A 9887-nucleotide genomic window follows, 5' to 3' on the forward strand; every position below is an offset into this window, starting at 1 on the left:
TATTTAGGCACCTAGCTCCCACTGATTACAATGGCAATTAGATACTTAAAAACTTTTGGGGATATGGGCCCATATGACCTGCTCAGTGTCACATAGAAAGTCCGTGGTGGAACGAGGGAATTGAACCGGAGTCATTCAAGTCCCAGGTTAGCATCCTAAACCTGACCATCCTGCCAAAAATCTTGTCTACAGTAAATAATGTGTACAAGCAATAATAATTTTTTAGTCTTGGCTGCAGCTACAATTTTTTTACTTCTTTAACTTTTTACTTGCTTATGATAAGTTAGGTAGAGAAATTATAAGACTAATGGCCTTTAACTAGGGATGAAAGCAACTTAAGGGAGTTCTTGGTGTGCAGGGTGGCCAAGGTCCTGCGTGGGGGGCGGAGGGCTCAACCGGAAGAGGCGGGGCCTTGGGTGGAAGGGGCGGGGCAGGGGGCTGATTCCCCCACTCAGCCCTTCAGCACAGCCCGGCAGTGGGCCGGCAGCGATTTAAAGGGCCCGGGGCTCCTGGCCGCCGCTAGTGCTACCCCAGGGCTCCAGCGGTGATTTAAAGGGCCCGGGGCTCTGGCTGCGGTAGCGGCAGGTGGGTGCTCCAGGCCCTTTAAATCACTGCCAGAGCCCCATGGTAAGGGTAGCGGTGGCTGGGATCCCCAGGGCTCTGGCCGCTGCTGGGAGCCTCAGGACATTTTAAATTGCTGGGCCATGGGGAAGCTGCTCCTTTTGGCCCCCCTCAGCAGCCCTGCTGGTACGGTCGGCTGCGTACTGGCTCTTGCCAGTATGCTGTACCGGACTGTACCAGCTTACTTTCACCTCTGCCTTTAACCTAATTTCTATCATAAACATTAGTTACAGGACATTTTAAAATAGGTTTGCTTAACATAGTACTAAATTTATGAGAGCAGTTAGTGATAGTGAGTATTGCCTTTAATGTGCATGGCACCTCTGCCCATTAGGACTACAAATTGTTTGGCAGAAAAAAGAGATGATCTGAGTAAATAACTGAAAGGTTATATGGATATGCTGTTCCTGGTTGATACTCGAGAACTGTGTATTTTTAAGATTTAAACTCGAACATCTGTTAAGAAAAGGAAAAAAAAAAAAAGAGGTTACTAAAAAAAGTAGAGATTAGCTCAGACATTGCCTGTCAAATGGGGCCACCATGTGGCAATTTAAAGACATATGCCACAAAGGGAAAATGTACGGGTGGCTTTTCATAATCTAACTAATTACAACAGAATATGCTCAATAGTTTAAGTTAATTTATTCAACTAAGAAAATCAAAACCATGGTTTTGCACTAAAAAAATATTAAGTTTACACTTTCTATTAGTGTGATTTTAATCAAGTTAAGGAACAATGACTGAAGATGAACTACTAAAATAGCTTTTAGAAAGATACAACATTTTAAAGGAAAACAGAATAGGAACATAACACAAAATTGGGGTCCTGCATGTAGATTCTCGTGGTAACTAACCACGAAACTAACTAGAAATTCACAGAAAAATATTTACTGCAGCAGCACAGACAACTCAGTAAAACTAACATATTTTTACTTTTCCATTACTGTGTGGATTTGAGTGGTATGTAAGCATGGCATTCAAGAGCTGTCTGCAAGAAAATACTTCAGCCAGTTTGTCATGGTACATGAAAATGTGTAAATATTCCTTCTCCATTCCTTTTAAACAAACAACTTCAAACTGCAATTTGAAATTGTAAACTTTTAGAACTCTTAGATTGAACTTTTTTATCCCCCACTTCAATTGACTGGTTTTATATGGTTCATATATAACAGCTAGTTTCAACTTCAAAATCGCCTGATTCTCAAAATTCAGGTTATGTATTTTCTGTCATTTGATCTGGAGATGTCTAGGCTAAGATTGAGTGCTGTAGTCAAATATGTACAACAAGACAGACTTACCAAGAGCAGGAGAAGAGGAAAGGCTTAAGAAACTCTAATATATGATAAGATGATCTAAAGTCATTGATACAAAGTCCAGATGTCTTACACGCTAGGCACAGAGCGGCCACATCCTATTCACTTCCAGAGAAAAAGGGGATGCTGAAAAAAACCACAGGAAAAGAGAAGTTAGTGTAACCCTTCTGCCCGTCAGAGTTGGCAGCAACAAGGGCCGGGTTCAATATCTAGGGGTTCCATTCCAATAACACAATGCAAACCGGCTCGAGCCCCCACCCAGTGACCTGGGACAAATATATACCACCCCCGCTGGGTGCCTCCAAGAGGCAATACTTCCCCTCTCGCAAGCACATAGTCTGAGTGTAGCAAAAGTCTTTTAATAACAGAGAGAAACAATGTGGCATTATGTTGGGGAAACACCACCAACAGGATTCATAACACAACCCATGAGCAAAAACAACCCCACCCCAGGCAAATTGGGGCATGCCCTTTTCCCTTTGGTTCTTGAGTCCAGCAACCCCAAATCACCCAAAGTCCCAAAAGTCCAATGCCCCAAAAGTCTCTGTCCCTGGTCAGGGCAGCCCCAGAGTTCGAAAGTTTATCGGCGGAGCTTTACCTCCCAATCTGGGTGGAAATGGGACGGGGGTAAGAGGCACCTTACGTGATCTGAAGCTGACCGCCCCATAGCTCCATAGCAGCGCTCCGCTCCGCCAGCCGCCCCACGAACTCCTTCACTCAGCTGCGCTCCGCTCCGCCAGCCGCCCCACGAACTCCTTCACTCAGCTCCACGGCCCACAAGCAGCTCCTGCCATCCACACACTGCTCCACGTCGAACTGCTTCACCAGCCGTCCCGCAAACTGCTCCACAATATATCTTCAGGCTCCCCCACTACTTAACACAACACTCAGTGATTTCAGCTCTTAGGTGAATTCAGCTTATAGTAGGGGAGCCCCAGTGCTGGTGCACTGTCAGCCCAAAGTGAGCTCAGCAGCCTATAACTAGACTTCAAATGAAATCAAAATTAGTTCTGACATTCCACAGTGGAGAGAGGAGGAAGTGTAATTAGCATGTAAGGCCCTCACCAAGGGGCCCATGCCACCAAGTATTAATACTTGTCCCCAGCCTCTCTCTATTCACACAGTTTTGGAACCCATGACCCTTGCCTAGCGAGTGCTACTTAGTTGATGGTGAATCCCTCCATCATAACAAAAGGCCACGTACAGTTCCAAGCACAGTTCCCATAATCAGGGTAATAGCAATTTATTCTTCCTGCCCCAATAACAGAGACACTGGGGATCCCACAGCAGCCAAAGTGACCATTTGGGCAGCTATGGTCTCATTCTAGGCGTGGTGGGTGTGCCTATGCAAATGAGATCGGCCCCTGAAGTTCTTTTCCACAACTTGCCACACCTCACCACCAGATGTCAGGGTGGAGCTCATCCTGACACTGTTTACATTAGAAAGAGATAAGAAAAGAAAGATGAAAGGTGAACTGACAACAGGCATTGTTCAAACTCTTTCCCCCTTCTCTTTGGTTTAAAAAAGAAAACACAACTGAGTATACTTCTACCATATTTCCGTAATTTATTATCTTTCATCTCTAATTTATCATCTTTCAGTCACTCATTCTTTTTCTGTTACTCTTTCACGTTCTTATTCTCTTGCCTTCCCATTTTTCATATTTCATTTTCTGTTCTGTTCTTCCCTGATTCTGCACTCTTCTTGCCTTTATTCCTTTTGTAATATTACTTCTGCATGTGCTTTAATTAGCTACCTGGAAAAAGGATAATTTTTCCTTACCTGTATATTGGTTTTCTTGAGAGTGAACATCTGCCAATTCTAGGACTCTATCAAACCAACTCCTGTCTCAGAGGCAGTCCACCTAAAAACATTTCTGTGTTGGTGCCTAAATCTGACTTCAGAGAGCATTTCTGAAGTGTAATACCAAGATTTACAAAGAGAAATACCAAGAATTGGTAGCCCTGAATAAAGTACCAAGAATAGCCCTGTGGTGGTCTGCTTCGTCCTGTAACTCAGCCGTATGTCTGGGAGATCTTTAGTCCTACCTGTTGGGATTTCCTCTGAGACCGCTTCCCAAACATTCAGATCGACTTCAGATTTTGTCACTCAGATATCTTTATTTGGCATGCAGCAAGGCTCCGCTGAGTTGATCAGACGCAAATGCTGGGAGTGGTTGCAGGGTACATCACAGATCCAAAGTTACACAGAAACTTTCTTCCTTTGTATACCTTTACATGTCACATTGAATTTACTATATATTGTATCACATGTGTTTGGAGTAGTTTGGTTACTTTGTAGGAATCAATACTTGTACAGCATCCTCTGGCCACGCACTGTCCATGTACGATCTACTCTTTACCTCATCTTTATGTTCCTAACCTCTCTGGTCCATAGTTATCTCGTTCATTGTAAATAGTTCCCTGGATGTTCCCGCCCCTTATCTTAGCTAGTACAGATATTGTGTCTCTTAGTTTACTGCCCCATTTACCTATCTCACTTAGCACAGCCATTCTGTTTTCAGTTGCTAATCTATTTACCTCCCTAATCCTGCCTCCCAACAAATGAGAACTCACCCATGTCTAATTACTCACCTCAATCTACGTTTATGCTGCCCCTTCTGAGGAAACCTGAGTTCAGCACACCACTGGTCTGGCAGTATCATGCGGGAGGTTTGTCCCAACATCAGTCCTTGGCTCTGGGGTCTTTATGCCCCTACCCCATGTGAGCTGGTAGGGGAACCCAGGCCCAGCTTTTACTCTGGGTTCAAGCCGGAGGACCCTGCATGAAGCAGATGAGGTCTGTTCTCTGGGCTACTTCCTACCATGACCTGCAGCTAGGCCACTATCACAGTCTCTTCCCCAGCTGACTTTTCTGCAGGACTCAAAACAAAGGGGATCCAAACTACTTGAGGACCTGTGTATGCAATCAGCCTCATTAACTCCTTCAGGCCCAGTATAGAGTTGATATACCCCAGCATACTGAATATCTGGTGTTCCTGGGCTGCCAACCATTGGACTATTGTGTCCACATTTACTTTGTAACAGTGGGAGAGCAAAGCCTCATTTCTTTGTGGATAAAAGTTGTTAGCTGCCCACATACCTGAAAAGGAAATCTTAAAATTAGGAAATGATTCCCTGTAAGCTGCTTAAATGGATGACAAAATACTAGCTTTAAAAGCCCTTGCCACCTATTCTATCTTATATATAAATAAAAAGGCATCCTATTTTCAAAAGAAACCATCCATTTAAATAAATCTTGATGGTTTGGTGACATGAAGAGAATGGAGAATAAACTCTACTGGGCAGGATAGTTTAAGAGAGAATAATAGAAGAGAAATTTCCTGATGGAATTCCATTTTCCCTTTAATTTTTGTATGGAATTCTAGAGCTGTTCTAAGGGCAACTTCATTGATAAAGAATTGCAAGAGTAATCTTGATATAATTTTCAGCATCCGTTACCAGTTACACGATAGATTAATCAGTAGATCCAACACTATTCAGGGAAGTACAATCCAGGTACTGATCAGTTGAACTCCCACATGGAAAAAACTGAACTCACAGATTTTCCTTCAATTAGTTAGATCACATAGATTTGTTTTAAGATGATGGAGATGAAAGAGTTCAAATATGAGCATTGAACTATCAGCTAAAGAGATGGAATATGATGTTCAACTACTCCATGATAAAGTAAACCTGCAGCCCAACAAACTTGGATAACATTTTCCAATAAACCAGAATTGATTAATATGATGTAATGGGTGTATAGAAGAGTGTGTGAACCTGTTTGTATCATAGGACTATAGCTTTCTCTGAGTAATCATCATCTATGAATCATCATCTATAAAGTCTGGACTGGTCGCTAACAACTGCATCTAAAGTAGCAACCACCTGATTGGACTCAGACTATCAGAGTTGGAAGGGACCTCTGGAGATCATCTAGTCCAACCCCCTGCTCAAAGCAGGCACAATCCCCAATTTTTTTTGCCCCAGATCCCTAAATGGCCCCCTCAAGGATTGGGCTCACAACCCTGGGTTTAGCAGGCCAACGCTCAAACCACTGAGCTATCCCTCTCCCGCCCCATGAATAATCCTAGAATACTCAAGAAACTGACAGAAGAAATATCTGAGCCATTAGTGATCATCTTTGAAAAGTAATGAAAGACTGGAGAGATTCCTGAAGACTGTAAAAGGGCAAATATAATGCCGATATATAAAAAAAGGAAATAAGGACAATCTGGGGAATTAGACGAGTCAGCTTAATTTCAGTACCTGGAAAGATAATGGAGCAAGTAATTAAGCAATCAGTTTCAAACACCTAGAAGATAATAAGGTGATAAGTAATGGTCAGCATGGATTTGTCAAGAACAAATTCTGTCAAACCAACCTAATAGCTTTCTTTGACAGGGAAACAAGCCTTGTGAATAGCGGGGAACTGGTAGATGTGGTATATCTTGACTTTCGTAAGGCTTTGATACTCCATGAAGGCATGACCTTCTCATAAACAAACTAGGAAAATACAACCTAGATGGAGCTACTATAAGGTGGGTGCATACCTGGTAGGAAAACCATTCCCAGAGAGTACTTATCAATGATTCACAGTCAAGCAGGAAGGGCATATCAAGTGGGGTTCCACAAGGATCAGTTCTGAGTCGGGGTCTGTTCAATATCTTCAGTGACTTAAATAATGGCATAGAGAGAACACTTATAAAGTTTGCAGATGATACCAAGCTGGGAGCGGTTGCAAGTGCTTTGGAGGATAGCATTAAAATTCAAAATGACTCCAAGGGATATTGGCCCGCCAAGCTTTGTCTGGGCAGGTAATTCGCCAGGACCAACCAGCGTCCTAGGCACACCACCTCAGAGTGCCTCAGGGGCACTCCGCCCTACTCTCTGCTGGCACGTGACACTCATAGCCCGCACCTCCCTCCTACCGACGCCCCGCCCCCGCGGCGTCCCGGCCCCGCCTCCTCGCCTAATTCCCCACGCGCCCCAAGCCGCATCTTTGCGCACTTGACAGTTGGCTCTCTTAAGGGCACGCGCCCCTTTAAAGCATCTGCCGCCCTGGGCCCCGCCCCCTCCTGCTTTTTGATTGGCTGGCGGAGCCGGTGCTCTGCGGTCCTGGCAGCTGCGACTCAAAGGCGCCGCGGTTGCTCCGGCTGCCGAGGGCGGGGGACCCCGGCTCCCTCCCTGCCTGTGCCGGCCGGATGCCCAGCAGCACCTGCCGCTCAGACAGCGGCACCAGGAGGGGGAGACACGGGGGCCTCGTCCTCCCCTGGGGTGGCGGCGGTGGCAGCCCGGAGAGCAGGAGGCCGGGAACAAAGGCTCCGCGCCAGCCCCTGTGGCTCCACCTGCCGCCCGCGGCGATGGCTTCCCTCAGCCTGGGGGGGCTGAACGTCTCGGCCCGTAGGAAGAGCGTCCAGTCCCGCAACGCGGCGGTGGAGAGGAGGAACCTGATCACCGTCTGCAGGTGACTCCCCAGCCCCGCGGCTCCTCCCCGCTCCGCCTCTGTCTCGTGCCCGCCCTCTGGGGAGGCGAGTTCCCCTCCTTCGCTGCCCCCAGCGCCGGGCTGTGCCCGCCTCCGTCGGCGCGGCTGAAATCGCTTTCCACCCCCGCGCCCCGCCTTGGGCAGGTGAATCCCCTGCTCCGCCCTCTGATCCCAGCCCCTGGGCGCGTAGCTGGCTGGTCCCCGTCGCCCTGGGCAGCGTGTCCGCCGGGCTGAGAGGGGGACTCTGCGCGTGGCCTGACCCATGGTGGCCCCTGGCAGCACGGCAGGCTGCGCGCCCGCCCTCGGTACCGGGGGGGTTGCCTGGCTTTGGGGCTGCAGTAGGATTAAAAACGAAGGATGGGAGTCTCCCTCCTGACTCAGCGCCTTTAAAAAATGGCTGTTTAGCAGCCTCCCAAGGACCCGGCCTAAATTGCTTGCTGGCTTTCTTCTTCTTGGCTTTGACAAGGCGGTGTGTGTATTTACCTGACTATAAAGTTAACGCTATTTAAACAAAACATTGGGACTAGTTCAGACTGGTAGCTTGAGACAAGAGGTTTGTTTTTTGGCAAAATGTACTTGTTAGAGATTTTGCTGTACAATGTGAATATTTGTCAGTTCTATGTATGTTCACAACAGTTGAAGCAAGAACCAAGATGGTTTTTAAACTCTTGAGGATGTTTAATTAAAGTCTTTTTTTCTTCATTCAAGCATGTAGCATCTTACAACTTAAGATATAATTTAGTTTCTCCATGTATATGCCAAATTAAAAACAAAAAACAGAAGACCAAAACAATGTCCCTAAGGATAAACAACAGAGTGAAAAGGGCAATTAGAGACAAAACAAATCATTACAAAATTGGAAGTCAGTCCTGTTGAGGAAAATTGAAATGAGCATAAACTGTGGCAAGTAAAGTGTAAACGTATAATTAAGCAGGCAAAAAAAAGAATTTGAAGAGCAACTGCAGAACACACAAAAATAGCACATTTTTTAACTATATCAGAAGCAGGAAGCCTGCCAAACGCTCAGTGGCGCTGCTGAACACTCAAGGAAGAAGAAAAGGAGGACTTGTGGCACCTTAGAGACTAACCAATTTATTTGAGCATAAGCTTTCGTGAGCTACAGCTCACTTCATCGGATGCAAGCTGTAGCTCACGAAAGCTCATGCTCAAATAAATTGGTTAGTCTCTAAGGTGCCACAAGTACTCCTTTTCTTTTTGTGAATACAGACTAACACGGCTGCTACTCAAGGAAGACAATGCCATTGTGAAGAAGCTAAATGAATTCTTTGCATTGATCTCCACTCCAGAGGATGTGAGGGAGGTCCCCACGCTTGAGCCAGTCTTTTTAGGTGACAAATTTGAAGAACTGTCTCAGACTGAGGTGTCAATAAAGGAGGTGTTAGTGCAAATGGGTAAATTTATCAAGACTAAGTCACCAGGACCAGGTGGTAATCCCCCAAGTGTTCTGAAGGAATTTAGACATAAAAGTTTAGAACTACTAACCAGTGCTGGGTTTACAATGGCGCCAGTATTGCCATGGAGCCGGGCCCATGCTCAGAAGGGGGCCTAGCCTACTCCACTTGTACTGCACCCCGAGACCCTGCTGGCTCCCCTGTCCACCACTTGCTCCTCTCAGCCTGCCCGCCGGCTGGCTGAGGGCTCCTCTCTGTCTCCGTCCCCATCCCCACCCCCCTGCTTCTCTCTGCCCACTGGACAGACCCCAGTGCACCTCCGGCTCCGAGCAGTCTCTGCTCCCCACCACCTGTGGGGCCTTTCCGGAGCTGAGCCACCTGGGACTGGTGCAGAAGCCTGGCTGGTCTCAGCCAGTGGGGCAGGACAACGGTGTGGGGTGTGTGCATTTGTGGAGGGGTCTGGGGTGGGTGCTGGGCATAGTGGGTCTGGGGTCTCTGGCCATAGGGAGTCGGGGGAGTGTTAGGGTCTGTGTGGTGCAACATGGGCCCACCCCCCCGAGGGGAAGGGGTATGCTGGCAGCACAGGGCCAGGTGGGCCACTGTGCATCTGGCAACTGCCGGGTTGTAAATAGTGCCCTCGTACTGGGCTGGGCATAGTGGGGCTGCCCATGCCATGCCCCATTGCCCCTGGCTGGCCCCTTGCTCTGGGGACTGACTTCCCCATGCCATGCTACATTGCCTCCATGGGGGCCCACAAATGTTTGGCATCAGGCCCACAAAAGGTTAATCTGGCCTGCTACTAACTGGTATATAACCTATTGCTTAAATCATCCTCTATACCAGATGACTGGAAGATTGCTGATGTAATGCAGATTTTTTAAAACAGGCTCCAGAGTTGATCCTGGCAAGCCTAACTTTGGTATCGGGCAAATTGGTTGAAATTATAGTAGAGAACTGAATTACAGACACAGAGATGAACACAATATGTTGGAAAACAGTCAACACAACTTTTGTAAAGGGAAATCATGCCTCACCAATCTACTAGAATTCTTT

The 9887-nt window shown here is 46.8% G+C and overlaps 1 long non-coding RNA gene across 1 annotated transcript; it reads right to left on the reverse strand.

Annotated features, from left to right (window-relative positions):
- Positions 1-1021: 1021 nt before the first annotated feature.
- LOC311515325 lies at positions 1022-3003 on the reverse strand. Its single transcript, XR_014710105.1, has 3 exons — positions 2578-3003; positions 1920-2060; positions 1022-1077 (listed from the first exon to the last, which is right to left on the reverse strand). It is a non-coding gene; the product is annotated as an uncharacterized lncRNA (long non-coding RNA).
- Positions 3004-9887: the final 6884 nt, after the last annotated feature.

This window comes from Lepidochelys olivacea (genome assembly GCF_965140295.1).
Source record: "Lepidochelys olivacea isolate rLepOli2 genome assembly, chromosome: 2".
Classification (NCBI taxonomy): Eukaryota; Metazoa; Chordata; order Testudines; family Cheloniidae; genus Lepidochelys; species Lepidochelys olivacea.